The 7,619-nt window shown below is 29.9% G+C and overlaps 1 long non-coding RNA gene across 2 annotated transcripts; it reads left to right on the top strand.

Moving 5' to 3' along the window:
* Positions 1-2,037: 2,037 nt before the first annotated feature.
* LOC147509814 (uncharacterized) lies at positions 2,038-5,156 on the top strand. Of its 2 annotated transcripts, XR_015216648.1 has the most exons (6): positions 2,038-2,134; positions 2,248-2,318; positions 2,605-2,676; positions 2,738-2,811; positions 3,998-4,110; positions 4,944-5,156. It is a non-coding gene; the product is annotated as an uncharacterized LOC147509814 (long non-coding RNA). The 2 variants fall into 2 exon arrangements; XR_015216649.1 differs by lacking the exons at positions 2,738-2,811; positions 3,998-4,110.
* Positions 5,157-7,619: the final 2,463 nt, after the last annotated feature.

The following is a 7,619-nucleotide window of genomic DNA, read 5'->3' as shown; positions in this document are numbered from 1 at the left end:
TTTAACTAATTTAACTAAGCAATTAAAAGGTGAATTTAATGAATTGGAAGAACATATAGGAGGGAAATTCCACCATGCAATTCGATTGGCTATTAGTTAGTCATCGAATCGAATATTGATCCCTAGTGAATACCAAGTCCTCTCGAATCAAGGTTCCACTAACATGAGAGTTTAGCTCCACCACAAATCTCTTTGATGGTAGCTCTAAACTCTAGTTCATCATTATGAGGTTTATCTCTAAACACTTATAATAATGCACTTGAAATTCTATTCTAAATAACAACTATTCTAACAAGCAATCATCCTAACATGGCTTCTTTAACCTCCTCTAATGGAGTTTTTAGCCTAGTTTCATTGGATAAATAATATCAAAACAATAAGATGAAGACATTAAATTAAAAAGACAAGAATTGAATATTAAACTAAGGGTTTTAATAAAGGATTTAATGGAGCTTACAAACTAAATTATTCTAACCTAAACTATACTACAAAAAGAGAGAGAGAGAGAGAACCCTAAATTATTCTAAACTAAAGAGGTGCATGTGCTTTTAGACTAGGTTATGGACCCATAAATCAAGTCCATAACCCAATTGGGTAAATCCAAGACTTCTAATTCTAGTTGTGTTATTGTAGCACTCGATTTCACCAATTTATACTACTCTGATTGAGGCAAGGCGTGGACCATTGGAAAGAGATTTCTGAGCCGGTCATTTTGATATAAAATGGGCTTAATTCCGAGGCTTGAGTCTAAAGATATGGCCTTTTGAAGTTCTGTTGACTTTTCTTCAACTTTCTAATCCGGTTTGACTTTCACTTAACAACTTTGACTTGGGCTTTTTAAGGGCTTTTTCTCCATGAAACTTGGACTTTCTTCATAGAACTTTTATAGCAATCACTTTAGCTCTTTTTAGTGCCTACTTAGTAACGAATTGACATTTATTCAACTCCGAAGCCTGTAATACACAAAAACACGATAACAGTATTAACTCTTACTTATTAATCACATAATTGATCTAAAGCAATATTATTAAAGGGGTTAAAACTACAGTTTTGGGCTCTTATCAAACCACCCCCAAATAGCATTTTGCTTGTCCTCAAGCAAATATGAGAAATTAGAATAAGTGACCAAAAATGGAGTTCTAACTAATCTCGTTTCGCCGAGTGCGATTGCATTGACAATATGCAACAAGGCCTTAAACCACTAGGAATTCCCTAGTGGACGAGTTATAGCCTCGTGAGAGTTTTCTAGTGAAGGTACTCACAAACTTCATCTATACTACAACGACTAAGAAATAAAACTATTGTTTCCTTTTTTATGTCTCAATGATCTATACATCTCACTAGTATTTAAACAAGAATGATCATTCTAAAACTTAAACTAATACATGCATAATAATCAAATCATCATAAGATAAACAACTATACAATGAACTATGATATGAAATGCAATGGAAGATCCGTTTCTGAAACTTTTGGGTAGCGTGCCTAAGTAAGTTCTCATAGGGAATGTGTCAAAACACATAACACTATGATTTTTCTACTCAAGTTTGCTAACTCCAGTGTGCAGTGAGCACACGTTTCCTCACAATCACAATGACAATCCAAAGAAGTCGAGATTAATCAAACACATCTACCACTTACTATCACACCAACCTATTCCTAATTGAGCTAGAGGTCTTTATTAGGTGATACAGGGCGTAGGTGTTGGTTAAAGAATGAAGGAAATAGATATTCAAAAAGACAAGTCTGGGAAAGTTGGGTCATCATATTATGTAACTAGAGAAAACCTTGTTCTTTTGCTTCTACACTTTGTTTCCATCCTTAGCACGCTTTCTAGTGTAGCAAATATAGACTAGTTTTTGCTACGACAATAAGCATTGCTAATACTTTGAGGAAAATGTGATTATGCATTTTATGAGCCACCTTGCTGCAAGTTGGAACCCATTTTCTACCGCGCCCTATTATACTTGCACTGATTTTTCAATCACCCTCCCATATTTTTCATGAAAAATTTTTAAAAAAAAAAAAAAAAAAACCATTTGTTGTACCTCTAACACCGGCTCCCTTCTCTCTCTCCCTCTCTCTCTCTACCTGAAATCAAAACCCAAATCCTCTCGCGCGCACGTCTCTCTCGGTAAGTGAAGTATCTCCCTTTCTTCGCTCTAAATTTCCCTACTTCTCTCATTGTTGTGTGGGGCTTTGTTGGATGAATTTTGTTTTATTTACATTGTTGAGGTTTGGATTCAGGAATTGGATTGATGTTGACTTCTATTAGCAGATTTGGGGATTTGATTGTGGCTCGAGAAGTTACAAGGATGGTTAGTTGTTTCCTTAACTTTTTTCTTAAATTCAATTACAAGCTGATTTGGGGTTGGATTGTTAGTTTTCTTATGGGGGTTTGCCTGTGGGTTTGTTTGCTATTTTGTTTTGTTACAAAAGCTCCCCTTTTGTTTTGTTTTAATAGCATCAAATTGATTTTTTTTGTTTTAAAAGCTCATCTTTTGTATACTTTGTACAAATTAGATGGCATAGCCATATTCCATTGTTTGTTTACTCTATTAGACTTTTTACTGCCACCTCACTATTTTTGTTTTCTTCTAGCAGGATGCAAGAGCTATTCAGGGCACCTTATAAATTGAGAATGCTTCGTGAAATATTTGGGATCAAACTAGGAAGGTACTCGACACTAGCAATCCATTTTATTTAGGTGCTAATATCTAACTATGTTGTTTTTTAGGCTGTTTGCACATACTTTGTATTGTTCGGCAGATGTTAGTAGTTCAACCAGCTAAAGGAAACAACTATTCAATTGTATGTGTTCTCTTGAACTAATTAAATTTTAGGCTTTGTTTGTTAGTTATTTTCAGTTTGGAAATATATTTTTGTGCTATGACTTGCTATTGTTTATTCTTTGCTAAAAAAGGCTTGATGTAATGCAACATATGAAGATTGGAATTAGATGCACTATCACTCTAACTGCTTTTAATTAATGTGACATAGTTCTATGAAGATTGGATGCACTATCACCGACAATGTGAGTCTGTGACACGATTGTACATGTTCTAATTAGTTACATATTCTTCTGCTGGCTATGCATAGCTATTAGTGTTTTCTATAGGTCTGTCAGTTGAAGGATATATCTTGTAATCTTTTTGGAGGTGTTAGTTATGTTGTGAGTAGGTTAAATAAGCTGTTAATTTTGTGATCAAGATTCGTGAACTTGCTTGGAAGACCATTTAGAAGCACGTCAAGATTCAAAATATTTTTGCAATTACTTAGTTTTTCGGTTAGGTTGTTTTTGAGGTATAGTTTCATAGTATATGCGATTTAGGTCATGTAATTCTAATAGAAATATGCCATGCCTAGGATCTTGTCCTCTCATATTGTAACTCACGTTATTCTAGTACTACTCAATGTTACATTATATATCATTGTGTGTATAATGTGGAACGATAGTTGAATTGTTAGTCCAAAGAAATATGATGGTAATGGAAGTAACTAGGTTCAAAATTGGATCAAACTAGAAAGCCAAAGCTATAATGAAGGTACTTTGCACAGCTTGCACCAATGTAGTATATATCTAATCATATTAAATATTGATGGGAAAGTGTAATTACCTTGTGTGGAAATGATTTGACTTGGTAAAAGTTGAAATATAGGGTTGTATAAGGATGGATACTGGATCTGTATGTGGGTGCTTTGTTTGATCTTGGGGTGTTCTGTAAAACCCCAAATTTTGGGATTTGTTTGGGTCTGATTGAGTTGGGCCTCTACTTTTAATAACGGGTCTATGGTGGACTAATGCATGGCAAATGAAATAACCCATGAGATTGTGCTGGAAAAGAAAACATACGTTCTTTCTCTCTTTCTTGAGAACTCTTTGTTCGGTTCTCTCTCTTTCTAGAAAATCTATCGGGTAATATTATTTAAAAGAAAAACAGATTTAGGGGACGTTTTCCATTGATGGTTTCTTCTTCTTCATGTAATCAATACCAAGGTGGAATTCAAGCATCAAGGGAGTTGTATTGCTAAAGTTTTAATTGAAGAAGAAAAGTAACTTAAGTTGATTATTGGCGGATTTGAAATCGATTTCGACTAGACTTGATTCAGGTGAGTTGATTCTCGTGTTTTCTCTGCTAAAATGGATTTGGAGTTGATATGTTTCTAAAACTTAAAAACTTGGGTTTGTAGAGTTTGAAGTTATGACAAATAGAATAAACTTAGTTTTGTTTGTCTTTTCTTTTTGTGGTCTATTGTGCTGACTTGTGTGGATTTGTGAGTAGGAACTAGGTTTTAAGGTTCAAATAGAAGTTGTAGAACTCTTACTTAACTTTGATATCCAATTGTATTTGTTTCAATCCAATATATATAGAAAAAGATACAACTTTTTTAGTACAGCTATGTTAACTAGGATTTTCCAGCCCATGTTCTGTGTTTAGTCGACTTCCTTAAAACCTTTATGTGGAATTTGCTTGATTGGTCTGAACAGAAGTTGTAGACTTTCGAGTGCAGTTTTATATCTATTTTGGTTTGTTCTATTCTAAGTTATATAGTGAAAGTTATGACTGTTTTAGTTCAGAGTGGCGAATTAGTACTTGTTCTGACAGTTCAGCAGGTTTAGTCAACGTCTGCGATTTTCTGAATAAGATTTAGCTTTCAAGGTCTTAAGGTAAGTTGTAGTTCTATGAGTCTAGTTTCAAACCCAATTGTATTTGTTTCTTTCCAAACTTTATTGAGAAAGATACGTCTGTTTTCGTTCAGGGTGATTGATGAGAAATTTTCTGATTTTGTAGCATGTTTAACCGATACTGCACTTATTCAAAATCTGGGAAATCTTATATATAGTTTGTTTATGCCTAATTTACTTGACCATTAAATGTGCATCTACTTGCTATTTCATTTCAAGGTATATATGAATCTCACTACCCTTTTTCCAATTGCAGAATTCAAGTTATGGGGGAGAATGTGTTCAAATTGTGAGGGAGATTTTGAGGTTCCCTTGGAGAGGCGAATGCGCTATGAAGTTTGACAAAATATCTACGAGGAGTTTAAGTAGACATGAACATTTTGGATGTAATGATGGATAACTATTGATATTGTGATATTCGATTTTTTATGGTACTTAAAATTGGTTAAGTCTATAACTTCTATTTATTGAACTTATGAAAGAATTTAGTTTGATTAGATGTGTTTGACGATTTAATATCTCTCCATATAATTGTTACTGAAGACAAAACAGGGAAAGCATGGAAGAAATGGAAAACTAGAAAAGTAGGGTAAATTGTAGAAATTTTGGCTTTGCTTAGAAGTGTGCCCAACAACAAATGAATACCTGCTTTTAATCACACTTCAAAGTGTTTCCAAAGCTTGTTACTATATTAGATCACAAACCATCTTTTGCTACAGCCAATGTGTTGCCAAAACTCAATTGATTGTGAAACATAAGCAATTCTCTGCTATGCCTTCAAGTGTAGCTAATGCAACACTATTTGCAACACATAAAAAGGGGTGACCAATATTCTCTTTTAGCTACGCTAGAACTATTGCTAATAATTTTTAGGCTTAAATACAGAAATATGCAACGTACTTAGGTCCTATTAACACTTGTATCAACATATATTTTTTTTTCACAAACGTATCAATGTACTATGCCCGATTTTACAAAAATAGCAATCCGTTAAGTTCCGTCAGTTAAGTGATGATGTGTCACTATTTTTTCAATTTCGTTTTATTTGTATTTTCCACTTGGCATGCCACATCAGCATTTTCTACCAACTCAGCACTGCCAACTCAGCATTTTTCGTTTTTTTTAAGTGACTGAAAAATAAATTAATAATTTTTTTTGAATTAATAAATATATAAAAAAAATAATAAAATTAATAATAAAATAATAATAATAATAAAATAATTATATAAAAATAAAGAAATATATAAATAATATATTATTTTATTTATTATATATATTTGAAAATTATAAAAAAACTATAAATTATTAAAAAAAAAAAAAAAAGATTATAATATAAAAAAAAAGTAAATATATATATATATATAAATAAATAAATATATAAATAATATATTACTTTATTTATTATATATATTTGAAAATAATTAAAAAAACTATAAATAATAATAAAAATATTATAATATAAAATATATATTATTTTATAATAAAATAATATATAAATATTATTTTATTTTATTTATTAGATATATTTGAAAATTATAAAAAAACTATAAATTATAAAAAAAAAAATATTATAATATAAATATATATATATATATATATAAAAAAAAAGAAATATATAAATAATATATTATTTTTTTTATTATATATATTAGAAAATTATCAAAAAAACTATAAATAATAATAATAAAATATTATAATATAAAAAATATATATTATTTTATAATAAAGAAATATATAAATAATATTTTATTTTATTTATTATATATATTTGAAAATTATAAAAAAAAACTATAAATTATAAAAAAAAATTATAATATAAAAAAATAAAAAGAAATATAAATAAAGAAATATATAAATAATTTTTTTTATATATATATATATATATATATATATATATATATATATATATATATATTTTTTTTTTATATTATATATATTATTTTATTATAAAATAATATATATTTTATATTATAATCTTTTTTTATTATTATTTATAGTGTTTTTATAATTTTCAAATATATATAATAAACAAAATAATATATTATTTATATATATCTTTATATTTTTTATATAATTATTTTATTATTATTATATAATTATTAATTTATTCTTTTTTTATATATTTATTAATTCAAAAAAATTATTAATTTATTTTTCATTCACTTTAAAAAAAAAAAAAAAAAAAAAAATGCTGAGTTGGCAGTGCTGAGTTGGCAATGCTGAGTTGGTAAAAAATGTTGATGTGGCATGCCTAGTGGAAAATACAAATAAAACGAAATTGAAAAAGTAATGACACATCATCACTTAACTAACGGAACTTAACGGATTGCTATTTTTGTTAAAATGGGCATAGTACATTGATACGTTTGTGAAAAAAAAATATATGTTGATACAAGTGTTAATAGGACCTAAGTACGTTGCATATTTCTGTATTTAAGCCTAATTTTTATAAATAATTATACATTTTAAAAATGAGAAAATGAAAATATTATTTGCTATGCTTTTAGGAGCTTTCGGCAACGCTTTTGTGTGTACTAAATAGTGAGAGTATTAGCAACGATTTAAGTGTTTCCAATTATCTTTTGTTTCGCCACAAGCTGCAACGCCCTCGCAACGCTACAATAGGCATGGCAAAAGACCTTTTGCTCGGATTAGCTAGTTTTTGCAACGCTTATAAGCGTAGCTAAAAGCCTCATCTCTTGTAGTGATAGCTTATGTCATCTTCACACTTCAAGGCGTTCATCTATTATCTTGTGTTTCATACAACCTTGGATCAAAGTACCGTTGTATAGGATTTTTCACTCTGATCATTTTCACAGTTCGTTTGTTCGAATCGGACCGGTAACGAAGCGGGAATTTGCATTTTACGCTTTGCGAGACTAGACGGGACCTTTTCGAAATTTCCGCATTTCATTTGGGCTAGGGCCAAAAA

The sequence above is a fragment of the Coptis chinensis genome, chromosome 3 (genome assembly GCF_015680905.1).
Source record: "Coptis chinensis isolate HL-2020 chromosome 3, ASM1568090v1, whole genome shotgun sequence".
Classification (NCBI taxonomy): domain Eukaryota; kingdom Viridiplantae; phylum Streptophyta; class Magnoliopsida; order Ranunculales; family Ranunculaceae; genus Coptis; species Coptis chinensis.
The sequence above is the reverse complement of the archived record's forward strand: the minus strand, read 5'-3'. Positions and strand labels throughout refer to the sequence as shown.